Source organism: Bufo bufo, chromosome 9 (assembly GCF_905171765.1).
Source record: "Bufo bufo chromosome 9, aBufBuf1.1, whole genome shotgun sequence".
Lineage (NCBI taxonomy): Eukaryota > Metazoa > Chordata > Amphibia > Anura > Bufonidae > Bufo > Bufo bufo.
The window spans coordinates 34625945-34644442 of NC_053397.1; the positions used below are offsets into that span (position 1 = coordinate 34625945).

General features: G+C 46.3%; 1 long non-coding RNA gene across 1 annotated transcript; it reads right to left on the bottom strand.

Annotated features, from left to right (window-relative positions):
• Positions 1 to 12749: 12749 nt before the first annotated feature.
• Positions 12750 to 18148, bottom strand: LOC120979512. The gene is made up of 4 exons (XR_005774306.1): positions 18012 to 18148; positions 17817 to 17838; positions 15273 to 15290; positions 12750 to 12822 (listed from the first exon to the last, which is right to left on the bottom strand). It is a non-coding gene; the product is annotated as an uncharacterized LOC120979512 (long non-coding RNA).
• Between the last annotated feature and the right edge of the window lie 350 nt (positions 18149 to 18498).

The following is an 18498-nucleotide window of genomic DNA, read 5'->3' on the forward strand; positions in this document are numbered from 1 at the left end:
ACTCAGATACGCATCGAATTTGGAAACCTCGTTAAGTTTTCGAAAGTCGTAACAAAACCGCAACATCCCGTCTGACATGGATATCAATACTATAGGGCTGGCCCACTCACTTTTTGACTCCTCAATGACGTCTAGCTGCAACATTAGCTGCACCTCCTACGATATGGCTTGTCGCCAAGCCTCGGGCACCCGGTATGGTTTTAATCAGACTTCTGCCTGAGGCTCAGTGACAATGTCATGCTGGATTATGGAAGTGCGTCCAGGGAGGTCCAAGAACACATCCGTGTTCCGACTAACGAACTCTCTGGCCTCCTGTGTCTGTTTAGAGGAGAAGCTGTCAGCAATTTTTACTGTGGCAGCCGCCTCTCTTGCATCAGACAGAGAGGCCGGTACCTCTTCTAGAAAACGCGGCTTCGGGCTGTCTTCTGTATAGGTTTTCCTATCTTTCCACGGTTTGAGTAAATTCACATGGTAAACCTGCTCCGGCTTTCGCCACCCTGGCTGGTGTACCTTGTAGTTTACATCTCCAAATTTCTTGAGTACCTCGTAGGGCCCCTGCCACCTAGCCAGGAACTTACTGTCCACGGTCGGCACCAGAACCAAAACCTGATCACCTGGGTTACAAATCAGGACCTGAGCCTGCCAATTATATACCCGACTCTGGGCTCGCTGAGCTGCTTCCATATGCTCCCTAACAAGAGGCAACACTGTCTCTATCCGATCTGGCATCTGGGTAACGTACTCAATGACACTTTTATGTGGAGTGGGTTGTTGTTCCCACACCTCTTTGGCCACGTCCAAGAGACCGCGAGGGTACCTGCCATATAGCAGTTCGAAGGGCGAGAACCCAGTAGAGGCCTGGGGTACCTCTCGCACTGCGAACATGAAATAGGGCAGAAGGAGGTCCCAGTCCTTCCCATCTTTAGACACTACCTTTTTCAACATATTTTTTAATGTATGGTTAAACCGTTCTACCAGACCGTCCGTTTGCAGATGGTAAACGGACGTCCGTAGTTGTTTAATGTACAGCAACTTACAGAGTTCCCTCATCACCTTGGGCATAAAAGGTGTCCTTTGGTCGGTCAGAACCTCTTTAGGTAGTCCTACTCGGGAAAACATCTCCATTAACTCCTTAGATATGAGTTTGGCCGAGGTATGTCGCAGTGGCACCGCCTCCAGGTACCGAGCGGCGTAGTCTAGAATGACTAAGATGTGTTGATGCCCTCTGGCGGACTTCGGTACTGGGCCTATGGGGTCCATAGCTATTCGGTCAAACGGTACTTCTATAATCGGAAGAGGTACTAGGGGACTACGGAAATGTGGCTGAGGGCTAGTTATCTGGCAGGTTGGGCAAGACTTAAAAAACTCTTACCCTTCTTTGAATATGCTGGGCCAGAAAAAACGCTGTAGAATATGATCCTGAGTTTTCTGCAGCAACAGGTGACCCCCGAGAACGTGTTCGTGGGCTAGATCTAACATAAGCTTGCAATAAGCTTTGGGGACCACCAACTGTTCAATAGGCTCACCCCGTAGTTGGTTTACCCGATACAACATATCTTGATAAACCACAAAACGGGGAAACACGGACTCTGCCCCAGGTTGTTGTGGTTCACCATCTACAATTAACACATTTTCCCAGGCACGGGATAGGGTTGGGTCCCGACGTTGGTGGTACCAAAATTATCCCTGGAGACATTGAGTTCTGCCAATTCAGGACCCGGCGGCAAATCCTCCACATCTCCCACCATCACACTTAGTGGGGTTGTCTCCCCCTCTTCCACCAAAGTGGCGGTCACCCCTACCGCTGGCCCTTTGGTCTCAGGTTCCCAGAGTTCTGGTCTCCCCCCTGAGCCGGGCCACTCTGCTAGGGCTACCCCTGTCTCATGGGTATAAGTCACTCTCATAGCAGGCCACAGTGCCGGGAAGTCTCCCTATTATGAGTTCATAATGTAGATTTGTGGCGACAGCCACTTCGTGGGTCCATCTATCGGCCACCGTGATTAGAGACACCAGCGTGGTGGGGTAGTCTTTTAAGTCTCCGTGGATGCACATCACGCCGACTTTCTGGCCAGTATACTCGGTGGACTGCACCAGGGTAGCCCTTACTAGGGTCACCAGACTCCCTGAGTCCAGCAGAGCCTCTGCCGGAGTGTCTCCCACTTCCATCTAGCACAAGTGATCTAGAGACTCTGGGGTACCTGTTGCACACAGCCTCCTGGCATATAGTGACTGACGGTAGCCATAGTTAGTGTCCATGGGCTCAACCCTATGGGGACAGTCAGCCCTTACATGGCCAGGCTCCTGACACCGCCAGCAGACTATCGTAGCCAGGTCTGCCGTGGGTACATCCCGGGCGGGTTTTATCGGCTCAAATCTCCGGGCCTGGGGTGGAGATTTCCGGGGTTTGCCAACCCCCCTCCCGACTGGAACCCTCCTTTAGATTCCTGGTAGCTTCATAGCGTTCCACTAGGTCCACCATCTCAAGGGCAATGCCAGAAGACACCTGACCGATCCAGTGCTGGAGAGGGTATGGCAAAGCCCTCTAGAGCATATCGGCTAATAGTCTATCCAGCATAGCAGTGGGACTCAGCACATCAGGCTGTAGCCACTTTTGCAAGAGGTGGAGTAAGTCATAATACTGGGTCCTCGCAGGCTTAGCCGGCTTAAAGAGGACCTTTCACCGATTCTTACCCTATGAACTAAGTATACAGACATGTGGAGCGGCGCCCGGGGCTCTCTCTGCACTTACTATTATCCCCGGGCGCCGCTCCGTTCTCCTGCTATGCCCTCCGGTATCTCCGTTCCCTAAGTTATGGTAGGCGGAGTCTGCCCTAGCGCTGGCCAATCGCATTGCAGAGCTCACAGCCTGGGAGAAAATAACCTCCCAGGCTGTGAGCTCTGCGCTGCGATTGGCCAGCGCTAGGGGAGACTCCGCCTACCATAACTTAGGGACTAGTATCTCCGCCTACTATAACTTAGTGAGCGGAGATACCGGAGGGCATAACGGGAGAACGGAGCGGCGCCCGGGGATAATAGTAAGTGCAGTGAGATCCCCGGGCGCCGCTCTACATATCTGTATAGTTAGTTCATAGGGTAAGAATCGGTGAAAGGTCCTCTTTAAACCCCCACTGATGTACCCGCTGGGCCCGGACCAACACATTCACCCCCAGTTTAGAAACTCTCATCCACACACTGCAAATAAAATCCTTGTGGAAATTGACCTGAGGTGCAGATTTTAAATCTGCAGCATGTCAATTTATTTTGTGGATGGCAAATCTATAGCAAAATCCGTGAAAAAGCATGCACATTTTGCAGTGGAATTGTCATGGGTTTTGGCAAAATTCCACTGTGGAAAATCCACCCCCTATAGCCATACCCTAGGAATCTGTTTATGTACAGTATGTACGTATTTATTTAATCATCAATTATTTAAATATTTATTTAATGTTTTCTATGTATTTTATATATAACATGTGGAAGTTGTGCTGTATTTAAAGGGGTTGTCCAAGTTATGAAAAAAATATATATATATAGCACTGTAAATCTGATCGGCAACAATATATGGGCAGCTAAGCAAGTTTTAGGCAAAAACAAAAAAAAAATCTATTTCCTCATTCTCTTCTGTCCTCTGTTTACCTGCAGTAACAACAATCTCTGCCCCTCCCCCTGCTCTGCAATGGGAGTGAATACAAGTCCTGCGCTTAGTGATATGTCTGCCTGCTAGGATACTCAGCAGCATGTTACAATGACACTGCTGATACACACAGGATCTTCCCCCTACCTGTTCTTGTGCAATGCTCTGCAGAACTCCTCTAGTCTGTCAGCTCCTGTGCCCAGCATTTGTCTCCTCACTGCCTGCAGCTACTCAGTAAAGCCTTCAGCCCTGAGTCTGTGCAGCTGAAGGGGTTAATGTTTTTCCTCAAGAATCCAGAGAGAGAGAGAGCAATGGCCAGCACAGTGATGTCTGGTGTACAGACACATATCTGCTTTCTCAGGCTTGTGCACAAACATCATGTCACGGGGCGCCAAAGGCGCACTTGGTGTCCCATCAGCCGCAGACCTGCTGCTTAGCTTCGGGAGTGAGGATCTGTGTTTGGCCTCGTTCCCAGGGCGGCTTTGCTAGCTGGGAGGCTCCCTGCTCCTAGGTCTGCCTTGAGCACCGAGCTGATCACTCGGTGCTCGACTTGTCTGTCTGTCGGTCATGTGACGCTGGCCACGTCACATGACCCTCAGACCCCACTATAAATACAGGCAGCCTGCTGGCCACAGGCTGCCTGTTAATTCTAGTTTCCTGGCTATTTGTTGGACTACTGAATACTCACCTGATCCTGTTCCCTGACGATCCTTTGCCTGCTCCTCCTGTACTGCGCATCCCTCCTGGTATTGTGACCTCGGCTCCCACCTGACTACTTTTTGCAGACTCCTCTGGTACTTCTCTATTCTCCTGGTATTTGACCTCGGGTTCTCCTGACCATTCTTTGCTTAACCCTCTCCTGACCCTGTCCGTTCACGTTCTGTATTTTGTCTTGTCTGTCTTCCCTGCACATATCCTAAGTAAGGGACTGTCGTCCAGTTGTCCCCTGTCATCAGGACTCGTGAGGCAAGTAGGCAGGGGTGAGGGTGGAGCGCAGTGGTCACTATCCTTTCCCCCTGTGTGTGTGTGGACGTGACCGTTACACATCATCAGAGCAGGGAGAGAAGCTGACATCACAGGTCATGTGACCATCAGTGAAATCTGAGAAAGCAGCAACTGGAGATAAAGTAAGTGAATTGTAAAGTCCTTAGGCTACTTTCACACTAGCGTTTTGGCTTTCCGTTTGTGAGATCCATTCAGGGCTCTCACACATGGTCCAAAATGGATCAGTTTTGCCCTAATGCATTCTGAATGGAAAAGAATCCGCTCAGAATGCATCAGTTTGCCTCCGTTCAATCTCCTTTCCGCTTTGGAGGTGGACACCAAAAGGCTGCAAGCAGCGTTTTGGTGTCCGTCTGACGAAACTGAGCCAAACAGATCCGTCCTGACACACAATGTAAGTCAATGGGGACTGATCTGTTTTTTATGACACAATATGGCACAATAGAAAACGGATCCGTCCTCTATTGACTTTCAATGGTGTTCAAGACGGATCTGTCTTGGCTATGTTACAGATAATACAAACGGATCCGTTCTGAACAGATGCAGACGGTTGTATTATCTGAACGGATCCGTCTGTGCAGATCCATGACGGATCCGCACCAAACGCGAGTGTGAAAGTAGCCTTACATTTGCCTAGTTAGAAACATACAAAGAACAAAAAAATAACTCAGACAACCCCTTTAATTGCCTAGAACAAAAGAAAAGGTAGCAGTAAATATAGTATGTAATCATCTCTCTTACCGTTGGTCCTAGTGTTTGCATGTAAAGTAAAGATAACAACCAGGTAAGTAAATAAATGAGTAATTCATAAAATTAATAAATTATATATACACAGATTTCAGAATATGCTTGGGTGGTTTGGGATGGCTCACCCTCCAAAGAACATGGAGTGGGTGCTCCCCCTGAAAAGATCACCCCAATCTTTTAGAGAAAAACAAATTAGTAAAATAGATAAGAGGGGCACACCTGCATCTGAAAATCACATGGAGCACCAGCCAATACGTTATTAGAAAGGTTTATTTAATATGTTCTATATTAAATCAGGGGAGGTACCTCAATATAATCGCAATAAACAAGCAAAAATGAGCTTAAACTACATAAAATAGAATACAATAAATGCAACCACTCTAGAGGGTATATATTGTGCACGATACTATTTGGCAGAGATCAATGATTGGTTAATGCTTTATAGTAGCTAGTGGTCCACTGAGGAAGGAGTCACTGTTAACTCCGAAACGCGTCTGAGTACACAAGTCTCGAGGAAAGGAAGAAACCGCAGCCTACAATCTGCGCACTACCTTGTGAATCTTTGGAAGCGCTTCTGAACAGCTGATAGGAAGAAACGTAAGTCCTGCCGTGTCTGGATCAAAGAGACACTAAGTAACGCCGAATACCAAACAGGGTCCTACTACCTATTGACCCCGGCGTCTAAACGGACTGTTTCCTACCTTAGGGCTCTTTCACACTTGCGTTCTTTTCTTCCGGCATAGAGTTCCGTCGTCGGGGCTCTATGCCGGAAGAATCCTGATCAGGATTATCCTAATGCATTCTGAATGGAGAGAAATCCGTTCAGGATGCATCAGGATGTCTTCAGTTCCGGAACGGAACGTTTTTTGGCCGGAGAAAATACCGCAGCATGCTGCGCTTTTTGCTCCGGCCAAAAATCCGGAACACTTGCCGCAAGGCCGGATCCGGAATTAATGCCCATTGAAAGGCATTGATCCGGATCCGGCCTTAAGCTAAACGTCGTTTCGGCGCATTGCCGGAGCCGACATTTAGCTTTTTCAGAGTGGTTACCATGGCTGCCGGGACGCTAAAGTCCTGGCAGCCATGGTAAAGTGTAGCGGGGAGCGGGGGAGCAGTATACTTACCGTCCGTGCGGCTCCCCAGGCGCTCCAGAGTGACGTCAGGGAGCCCCAAGCGCATGGATCATGTGATCACATGGATCACGTCATCCATGCGCATGGGGCGCTCTGACGTCATTCTGGAGCGCCTGGGGAGCCGCACGGACTGTAAGTATACCGCTCCCCGGCTCCCCGCTCCTACTATGGCAACCAGGACTTTAATAGCGCCCTGGGTGTCATAGTAACACTGAAAGCATTTGGAAGACGGTTCCGTCTTCAAATGCTTTCAGTACACTTGCGTTTTTCCGGATCCGGAGTGTAATTCCGGCAAGTGGAGTACACGCCGGATCCGGACAACGCAAGTGTGAAAGAGGCCTTAAAAGCTTACTCACTTACCTGAAAGAACAGGCCGGAGCTCAGACCATTGATGCTGTAACACGTGGGACGCCACGCCAAGCACGAGCACTTGGTCACTCCACCGCTTCAAATAGTGAGTAACTTGTTTAAACATATTACGGTTCAGCAGCGGACCAACCTGATATAGCTGTGAAGATATTCATTATGAAAGGACAGTATACTTATTTGTAAAATACCGGCCACAATTGGAACTCTTTATATCAATTACCCGCAAAGACATTGCGCATCAGACTGTACGCATGGGCAACTAGCTACGATTTCTCTACTATGAAGCATTAACCAATCATTGATCTCTGCCAAATAGTATCGTGCACAATATATACCCTCTAGACTGGTTGCATTTATTTTATTCTATTTTATGTATTTTAAGCTCAGTTTTGCTTGTTTATTGCGATTATATTGAGGTACCTCACCTGATTCTATATAGAACATATTAAATAAACCTTTTTAATAACGTATTGGCTGGTGCTCCATGTGATTTTCAGATGCAGGTGTGCCCCTCTTATCTATTCTACTAATAGATTTCAGAATATACAGTTAATTCTTGTGATTTACCTGTGAACATTAAAGGGTTTCTACCACCAGAAATACCATTATGTAGCTGACTGATATAGCGATGCGCTAAGGTCAGCACTACATAACAGTATGTTTCTAACATTAGTCCCTGCAGCTGTTTTTGTAAAATAAGCACTTTTATAATATGCTAATGAGCCTCTAGGTGCTATGTGGGCGTAAAATCAGCACCTAGAGGCTCCGTCCACTCACCCATTATCCCGCCCAGGTCCCCTGTTCTGCCCGCCCAGCTCCTCTTGATTGATGCCACTGTTCCCTGCATCGTTGCTGAAATCCCGCGACTGCGCCGTTCACTTCTGTCTTCGGCGCAGGCGCAGTGAGTGAATGATGTGCTACTGGTGCCGGAGTCCTCACTGCGCCTGCGCTCACTAAGTCACAGTAAGGAAGCCGGCATCAGGAGAGCAGCCTTCACTGACTGCACCTGCGCCGAAGACAGAAGTGAACGGCGCAGGCATGGGATTTCATCAACGATGCGGTGGACCGTGCCATCTAATCAAGAAGACCTGGGCGGGATAAAGCGTGAGTAGACGGAGCCTCTAGGTGCTGATTTTACGCCCACATAGCACCTAGAGGCTCATTAGCATATAATAAAAGTGCTTATTTAGCAAAAACGGCTGCAGGGAGAAATGTTAGAAACACACTGTTATGTAGTGCTGACATTGGCGCATCGCTATATCAGTCAGCTACATAACGGTATTTCTGGTGGTAGAAACCCTTTAAAGGGCACTGAGTATTGTTTTCTGGACTAATGAATGTCAGTTTAAAGGAGTTATATTGTATTTAGTGAATACATACGTTATTGCACTTAAAGAAGACCTTTCATCAGAATCAAGTATGTAAACTGAATATACAGACGTGTAGAGCGGCGCCCAGGGATCCCCCTGCACTTACTATTATCCCCGGGCGCCGCTCCGTTCTCCGGTTATAGCCTCCGGTATAGTCATAGTTAGGCTCCACCCACTTGACCCTGCCGGCGTCTCTCAACCTGCGGCCCTCCAGCTGTTGTAAAACTACAACTCCCACGATGCCCTTCTGTAGGATGATAGCTGTAGGCTGTCAGGGAATGATGGGAGTTGTAGTTTTGCAACAGCTGGAGGGCCGCAGGTTGAGCATGCCTGATCTATAGTATCACGAGTGTATCACTGTACAGCAGCGGCGGCATGAAGCGCACGGCATCATAGCAACCAATGACGCCGTGCGCTCCTGCTGTCAGAAGGAATCCCGGCCGGGTTACCACGGACCGCTCTCGGCCGCGGAACACGGCCGTCTGCATGAGGCCTTAGCGAGACCAATTTAGAGTCAGTTTTGGTTACCTTGCAGCTTGATAATGATAAGGTAACTCGTGTAGGTGTGATATATAGACCACCTGGCCAAGTCAAAGAATTTGATGATCTACTAGTTGAGGAAATAGCTAAAATGACATTTAAAGGTGAAGTTATCATTATGAGAGACTTTAATCTTCCTTATGTAAACTGGAAAACCAAAATAGCTAGTTCTGCAAGGAGTACAGATATTCTAAATTCCCTACTGGGATTATCTCTACAGCAAGTAGTTAAGGAGCCAACCCGGAAGGAGGCCATTTTAGATTTAATTTTAGATGTAGTATTCACAAATGGGAATTTGGTATCTGATATTACTGTAGGGGAAAGCTTGGGATCTAGTGATCACCAGTCAGTGTGGTTTACTATAAGTACAGTGACTGAGTCACACAAAAACAAAAGTTTTAGATTTGAGAAAAACTGACTTTTCTAAAATTAGATTAGTGGTATACGAGTCCCTATCAGATTGGAACCGTTTTAATGGAGTCCAGGAGAAATGGGACTACTTAAAAGAGGCACTATTATTGCATATAGAACGTTGATAGCAAAAAACTGGAAAACAGAAACAATACCAATTACTAAAAATATTATAGAGATGGTGTCAAGAAGCTGTATCAATGAAAAATCGTATGCAATATGTATGGACAGGTATACCATTATGCAACAAAAATGGGAAGCATGGCTAAAGTACTTCCCTAAGTATGGAGGGAGTCGGAATTGTGTGAAAGGAGCCGGTCAACCGAAAAGTCAGACAACATAAGAGAAAACATATATATAATAAAGATTGTAATGCATAAAACCAATTTAGTATTGCCAGAAAAGATTAGTGATACATGTAATTAAAGATATGTTCTCAATGTATATGTAATAAAGATTCACTTTTCTTTATTCATTTAATGTTAAAGTTAACAAAGATTTAAGAAGGCACTTTTGTGTACATGTTTATTTTATTTTACTGCAATTTATTCTGATACATGCATAATCAATTATATTTGAAACGTAGATTATGTGTTCCCACCTCATGTGATATGAAGTAATATTACATGTGAAAAATTAAATTTTTCTGTATGTTATATTGAAATTTCTTTGAAAATTCTAATAAAAAATTATTTTGTTCTAAAAGTGGCACTATTGAAGGCAACAGATAATTGCATTAGGCTTGTCAGTAAAAGCAAAAAAAAGGAAGAGACCAGGTTTTTTTCTCCCAAGCTGTGAGCTGTGCGCTGCGATTGGCCAGCGCTGCAGCCTAGGAGAAGGAGACGCCCACAGGACAAGGGAAGACTCCGCCTACTATAACTTACAGAGCAAAGGTACCGGAGCCTATAGCGGGAGAACGGAGCGGCGCCCGGGGATAATAGTAAGTGCAGTGAGATCCCCGGGCGCCGCTCTATATGGCAGCATACTTAGTTCACAGTGTTTTTACAAGTGAAAGGTCCTCTTTAATATGTATAGCTTGGAAGAAAGACGAGACAGAGGGGATATGATAGAAACTGCTAAATACATAAAGGGAATCAACAAGGTAAAAGAGGAGAGAATATGTAAAAGAAGAAAAACTGCTACAAGAGGACATAGTTTTAAATTAGAGGGGCAAAGGTTTAAAAGTAATACCAGGAAGTATTACTTTACTGAGAGAGTAGTGGATGCATGGAATAGGCTTCCTGCAGAAGTGGTAGCTGCAAATACAGTGAAGGAGTTTAAGCATGCATGGGATAGGCATAAGGCTATCCTTCATATAAGATAGGGCCAGGGGCTATCCATAGTATTCAGTATATTGGGCAGACTAGATGGGCCAAATGGTTCTTATCTGCAGACACATTCTATGTTTCTATGTTAATTGTAATTGGTGCATAGTGTAACTTGTGCAATTATGCAATTTTTATCTTCATGCTCCCACAATCCAGCAGTAAAATGCATTGAGAGGACTCCTCTTTAAGGGTACTTTCACACCAGCGTTTTTCTTTTCCGGCGCTGAGTTCCGTCCTAGCGGCTCAATACCGGAAAATAAATGATCAGTTTCATCCCCATGCATTCTGAATGGAGAGTAATCCGTTCAGGATGCATCAGGATGTCTTCAGTTCAGTCACTGAACAGCGTTTTGGACGGAAGGAAATACTGCAGCATTCTGCGGTATTATCTCCGTCCAAAATTCTGGATCAGTGCCGGATCCGTCCTTCCGGTCTGCGCATGTGCAGACCGGTAAAAAAAATATATATAACGGATCATTTTCTCTGGATGACACACGGAGAGACAGATCTGTTCTTGCAATGCATTTGTAAGACGGATCCGCTTCCGGATCCGTCTACAAATGCTATCCGTTTGCATGCAGATCGCCGGATCCTTGCTGGATCACTCTGCCGCAAGTGTGAAAGTAGTAAGTCCTCTCCATTATAGGTGTGAGCTCAGGAGTCCTCTCAATGCATTTTACTGTTTGCGGGAGCCAGCGTCTGAACGCAGGTGAGTTTGAAGATAAAAATGACATTAAAATGACATAACCGGTCTCTTAGTTTAGTTTGGGGGAGTTTCAGAGCTGACAGATTCCCGTTAAGTGGACGTCCAATAGTTCAGAAAAAAATGTACATTACTGCTAAATACTGCAAGACCATAAATTCTAGCATTTACAGCAGCAGTGAAGTGTATGAAATCTCACAAATTTCATCCACGTACCGTAAACGCTATTTGTAACAATGTGCATGTGTAATTAATAGCACGAAGTTTAAATCTGCACCTTGTCAATTTATGTTGTGGATGTCTGCCACACCTTTCACAAGGGTAAAATCTGTTGCAACCTGCAGCATTGCCACGTTAATTTCCACAACAAAATCTGCACCATTTGATGCAGATTCGCTGCCGATCTCCCTACATTTGGCCATATTCTAAGGGTGCCCATGGACCGAACCAGGGGCGTAGCTAAAGGCTCATGGGCCCTTGTGCAAGAGTTCCGCTTGGGCCCCCCTTCTCTCAATGCTTTGTGGCCAGGGGCAGGGAAGCACATAACCTTTGTGCTGCCTGAGACAAATTTTTAAACGGCATTCCCCCCCATGGCAAATTTTTGACCTAACCCCTTCCCTCTAGCCAGAGGTGTAACTTGAATAGCATGCACTTTCTATAATGCCATTGTCTTCACATGCGGCACAAGGGTCTTTGGGCCCCTCAGGCTCCTGGGACTGCTACCTCTGCACCCGCTATAGCTACGCCCCTGCACCCAACGTTCAGTCAGCGGACAGCGATCTCTCCTGACTTCTCCAGACAAGTGTTCAATAAGGAGAGAGGAGAAAGCCGCTGCCAGACAGTTTAGGAGGTGGCTCGCTGTATTTCTCGGGAGAAATTGAACGTGCCCAATCTTTCTTTCTCTCCCCCAACATTATCTGTCCGGGAAGAGTCGGGAGTTCGGCATACACATTAGACTGTCGGCCAGTTTGTATGTGTAAGGGGGCCTTCAGTAGAGATAACATAATATGAACACTTTAAGGTTGTGTTCCTGGAGCTTCTCTAGTCCATGGCCATACACTTGTTCTATTTCTTTGCGGTGCGGACGGCTCACAGACCCATTCAAGTTGAATGGATCTGTATCCGTCGCGGCAGCCGCACGGATGGTGCCTGTGCATTGTGGACGGCAAATTGCGGTCCCCAAGGCACCGAACGGCCATGTGCAAGAGGCCTAAGACAAATGTATCAAGTATACCAACGCAGCCTTAAGCAAAACTGACTTCAAATGTTGCCCTCATGATAAATTATCCCCTATATCTTTCCGACGCGATAAGTTGGCGGCGGTCAGTTTTACTAATGAACACTTTGGCTGTATTTATACTCAATTACTTAGAGGATTGTGAGCCCCATTGGGGGCAGTTTGATGGTAATTTCTGTAAAGCGCTGCAGAATATGTCAGCGCTATATAAGTGCATAAAACAAATAAAATCAAAAATGACAGTAGAGAAAGCTAGTAGCAGTCAAGCTCAGACCTTACCTGTGTACTTCTTCCTGCACGTCATCCACTACTGTATCATGGGTTACATGAGTCATCTGAGTCGGAGGTCTGTGTCATTTTTGGTAAATTAAAAAGACAATGTCACATCACAAATAGTATTTCATATGTAGCTATAGGAGATATTCAGAGCTGCAAGCTGCACTTATGTTGTCTGCTGCCAAGTATTACACGTTTTAGGCTCTGTGCACGTCTGTGTTGGATTCCCCTTTATGGGCCTTGTCGGAAATTCCAAGAAAATCATTAATTTGTCCAGGAAAATGACGGACACCATGGCAGAACCCCGACAGACCGCATTACATCAGTCGGGTTCATCAGGAGCTATTGGTCTCCATCATTTTTGGCTCGCATGACCTTTTTCTGTTTCTACTGCAGTGAGCCAGCAGCCCACTGCATAAGGGGTTAATTTGACTATACTTTATGTATTTTCCTCCCAAAGGCTGTGTATAAGAAGCGGTTAACTGCTTGTCTGTAGTGATAGTTGTAGGGGGTGTGCTGGCCCCACCTTTTTTTCCTCTGGTGGGAAGCCGCTCAGGCTGGTGTAGGCTGTGTGTGAGTGAGCAGCAAGAACTAAGCAGGGGTACTCTTGCCCTGTGTACTAAGAGCAGGCAACAAATAGACAGTATATGTGCCATCCCTGAGGGAAAAGAACTGCTGGATATAACAGAAAGTTTAGTGGCCATACAAGGTAGAGTGCTGAGTATTTGCCAGAGAAGGTAACGCATGCACCTTGGCTATAGTATAGACTTCCCTGCATCTTGGTTGGGGCAATGAACCACAGGTTCCCCATCATTTTGAAAGGACAGCCTGGCCATCTGTCGGAAGACTGCACCCCACTGAGGGTATACAGATATAGGGAAAGCAAAAGAGAAAGATTTCCCCCCTTGGCAGAATTTGGGATGATTGTGCAGGATATCTAGAGGGGGACTCAGAGGGGAACTATATACTGTTTGCACCTCCTATACACAGCCTTGGGAAAGCTGCCTATGCAACGTGTAGAATAAGAACTCTGCCAGCACATGTAGCATGTCAGCTGAAGTTGCTGGTAAAACAGTTCATCTTCTCCCTCATCATTGCATGCGCCAACACCTGCATTGCTGCTGTATTGCATTGTGTCATCATACGGGATCCCTGCCTTGCACCCCCAAAACACACTTAGGGCTCATGCACACGACCGCAGTCCGCCAAAAATACGGATGACATCTGTGTGCATTCCGTATTTTGCGGAACGGAACAGCTGGCCCTTCATAGAACTCTATTATCCTTGTCCGTAATGCGGACAATAATAGGACATGTTCTATTTTTTGGCGGAACGGAAATACGGACATATAGAAACAGAATGCACACAGAGTAACTTCCTTTTTTTCCCGGACCCATTGAAGTGAATGGTTCCGCATACTACGGTCCACAAAAAAAACGTAATGGACACGCTAAGAAAATAAATACGTGTGCATGAGCCCTTACACCAAGGGCACCCTGAACCACTGTCAGGCAGAAAACCCCAGGGTGTGCCCTTAGGGGAAGAAAGGTTGTGCCCCTCCCATCACTGCGCGGCCCGGAGAGTGCCAGAGTGAGGATCACCACCGCGAATAGTACTACGGTCATCATTGTCATTACCACTACACACGTCCTCCCTGCTCTCAACGCACTGACAGAGACGTGAACAAAGCCTTATACATAATGGTGCACGTACATCACATCACCACCAGATGGCACTGTGTCAATATAAATCCCAGATAGCTGTACCCACTGGGCCAAAAGCTTTTACATGGAGATTGTGGGGAGAAGAAGAAAGAGTCTGAAATCCTTTATAATTGGCATTATTACAGTTGGACACGACAGCTGAATGTGTCATTATGCTGCCCTACATCACAAATGAATGCTTCAAGCCTTGCAATTAGGCTGCTTCTTGGCCACAGAGCAAATGTTACCACAATGGAAACCACATCACACAAAATATGACCGAAAAAAGTGAAAAGAAAACTTCGGCCAGTAAAAACACAAGTGGCAGTGATCCTGTAATGTAGTACAGTACCAAGTGCCTGTTATATGATCCTGACCCAAGAGCGAAGTGCCGGTGATACGGTTCTTGTCCTTGTGTCATCTGCCAGTCATATGTGTCCGACCCTGGTACTAGACCAGCCATGCTCAACCTGCGGCCCTCCAGCTGTTGCAAAACTACAACTCCCAGCATGCCCGAACAGCCTACAGCTATCAGCCTACGGCAGGGCATGGTGGGAGTTGTAGTTTTGCAACAGCTGGAGAGCCGCAGGTGGAGCATTACTGACGTCTAGTACCAGGGTCGGACACATATGACTGGCAGATGACACAAGGACAAGAACCACAAGGTTGAGCATGCCTGTACTAGACGTCAGTAATGCCTGTTATGTGTTGTTATGTTTATTCCATACTATTTCCAACTGCCAATGACAGGCGTGTAACATGAAAATCTGTAAAAAGGTCCCCCCGGCACTGAGTTAACATATAGTAACTGATCTTACCTGCTGTCACTGTCATTCCTAAATGTAAAGAGAGTAAAAGAAATATTATAGTCATATTGTCAATCTAATTCGAGATGATCACATTTTCCAAAATTTGTTTCGGGTCCGATTTAGTCGCATCGACCACCAGATTCAATTAAGTCTGAATGAATTTAACTCGAATGGAAAGTGCCCCAATTCCCCTTAGGCTACTTTCACACTTGCGTTGTTATTTTCCGGTATTGAGATCCAGCTGCAAATTGCGGTTCCCAATGCAGGGAACGGACGCACATCGGCCGTGTGCATGAGCCCTAATTCTAGCGATATACTGTAATAATACACCAATGTGAAAAAGCTGAAACTGCAATATTCAAAAGGAACGACCACTTCTGAGCACACCTTACATATTACAAATGGAATCATTACGTAAAACATTGAGTAAGGCCTCATTCACACGATCCTGTCTGTATCGCAATCTGCAAACCACTGACTCCCCAAAATAAAGATACCTTCCATGTGCAATCCGTATTTCTCTCACTCCTGTCAATAGAAATGACTATTCCAGTCCGCAAAACGCACAAGAATAGGACATGTTCTATAAATTGCGGAGCGAACATATGGATGTGGACAGCTCACGGTTGACACCCATGTGCTGTCAGTTTTTCTTCGCACACCCATAGAAATGAATGGGCTGGCATGCGACTTACAAAAATTGCAGATTGGGCACGGATGCAAAATCCAGTCGTGTGCATGAGGCCTAACTGCGTCAGTTCTTTACACTACTTATCCTGATCCAGAGTCACAGCCTGCACTGTACGCCCGGTAGATGGGGCCGACAAGCGTTTGATCAAAAATGTGCGCAAAGAGCTTCTATTTTTCCATTTATAGTAGGTATAATACCACTTTCATTTAGAAGGATCCCCATTTCTAAGTTCTATTGTTTGTATGTGAAATGTTGTGCTGCCATACTTCTATTAGTTTTAGGTACATTGAAAGTCAGTGGGTGACGGATCCAGTTTTTTAGGATCCTAAAAAAACTGATCCATCACCATTCACTTAGGGCTCGTTCACACGACAGTGCTGTTTTTTGCGGTCCGCAAATTGCGGGTCCGCAAAAAACGGATGCTGCCCGTGTGCCTTCCGCAATTTGCGGAATGGAACAGGAGGCCCATTATAGAGATGCCTATTTTTGTCTGCAAAACGGACAAGAATAGGACAGGACTCATAATTTTTGCGGGGCCACGGAACGGAGCAACGGATGCGGACAGCACACAGAGTGCTGTCCGCATCTTTTGCGGACCCATTAAAATGAATGGTTCCGTATGCGGAACGCAGAAAACGGGGGGTATACGGAACGCAAAATACGTTCGTGTGAACGAGCCCTCACATTGTTTTTAGTGACGTATACAGTCGATTCCGTTTAGATGACGGAAAACAAAACCACAGCTTGCAGCGGTTTTGTGTCCGGTCACACAATGGACCGCTGCTGGAACGGAAGACGGCCTGATGCATCTCGAACGGATCTCTTTCCATTCAGAACGCATGCGGAGAGAAGTGAACATTTTTGGCCCGGTTTTGAGATCCTCTGCCGGATCTCGAAGCCAGAATGCCAAAACGCATACGTGAAAGTAGCCTAATGTAGCCGGGTGCACGAGGCCTTAGGGTACGACCACGCGGTGTAGCCGTGTCACAGTTGTGAAGCGGCCACGCCTTGGCAGAGTTGTACCATGTGGCCGTATGAGCTGCAGCGGGCTCCAGCTGACTAATTAGGATCCCACCGTTTAGCCAGTCTTCATTAAAGGGGCTTTCTGAGTCTTTTATACTGATGATCTATACTCAGTCAGGATAGGTCATCAGTATCTGATTGGTGGGGGTCTGACTGACACCAGTGACCCCCGCCGCTCAGCTTTTTGAGATAGCACCGGCACTTGCAGTAGCACCACAGCATTTTAGCAGCTCAGTATAGGCCGTGCGATGTCACGTTCGTTGGTCACGTAGCCTAGGAGCAGCTCAGCCCTATTGAAGTGAATGGGGCTGAGCTGTGATACCAAGCACAGCCACTATCAAATGGTCGGCGCTCTGCTTGGTGAGCTGAGAGAAGGCCGTGACGCTACTGAGATCGTTGGTGACTTCTCATACAGCTGATCGGCAGGGGTCCCGGGTGTCGGACCCCCACCAATCCGATACTGATGACCTATCCAGAGAATAGTATAAAAATCTTGGAAAACCCCTTTAATGGCCACACGGCACCCGCAAAATCGCAATCAAGACCAACTAAACAATGTGATCCTAATTAGTTAATTGGAGCCTGCTGCACCTCGTACGGCAGCGCAGTGTTCAGCGGCATCACAGCCGCGCCGCGTGGTCTTCCCCTTTTCCAGAACACACAATTATTTCATTATAACATCATATGAAATTGACTTGAAGATAAAGAGTCCAGTGATCAAAAACCTGTTTAAAAGTGTCCATAAGTTTACTGAAAAATTCTATATATACTGACCTAATGCTGGTAAGAGCATAAATGTAATATTATCATAAATATAGTATAATATAGTATAATCTTACCCATCTCTGAATTCTCTTGCAACTGAAAGAAACAAAGATCCCAGACACTTGTCATTCTATTATATTATAATATTCAGGAAAAACGATGAATGCGTTAATTCTCACCAGATAACACACAGGCAGTCATATAATAATTCATATTTAGCATCTTGTACAGCCACTATACCAGAACCCAGAAGTGTATTAATGCCTCACCAGTGTCAGCGGACGGCCCGCAGCCCATGTCTGCAGCGAGTCCCAGGAAGATTTCTCAAATCTTGGTGTCGTCTAATTTCTGGGATGGGTTTTGGCAGATTATGTTCATAGCTGAGCCTAACAGAAGGAATTAATCTTCAGGGATTATGTTTAAGACTATTATGATAGGGACACGGAGGGGAAGAGTTAAAAGGGTGGGCAGCCCAAAACTGCCCGCGGGTTGTGTCTGATATTGCGTCTTAACCATTGAAGTGAATGGAGATGAGCCGCAATACCATAACCCGTGAACGGGTGTGGCGCTGGTTTTAAAGGCCATCTGTCAGCAGATTTGTACCTATGACACTGGCTGATCTGTTACATGTGCGCTCGGCAGCTGAAGGCATCTGTGTTGGTCCCATGGTCATATGTGCCGGCATGGCTGAGAAAAATGATCTTTTATTTATTAATTAGCCTCTAGGAGCAACGGGGGCGTTACCATTACACCTAG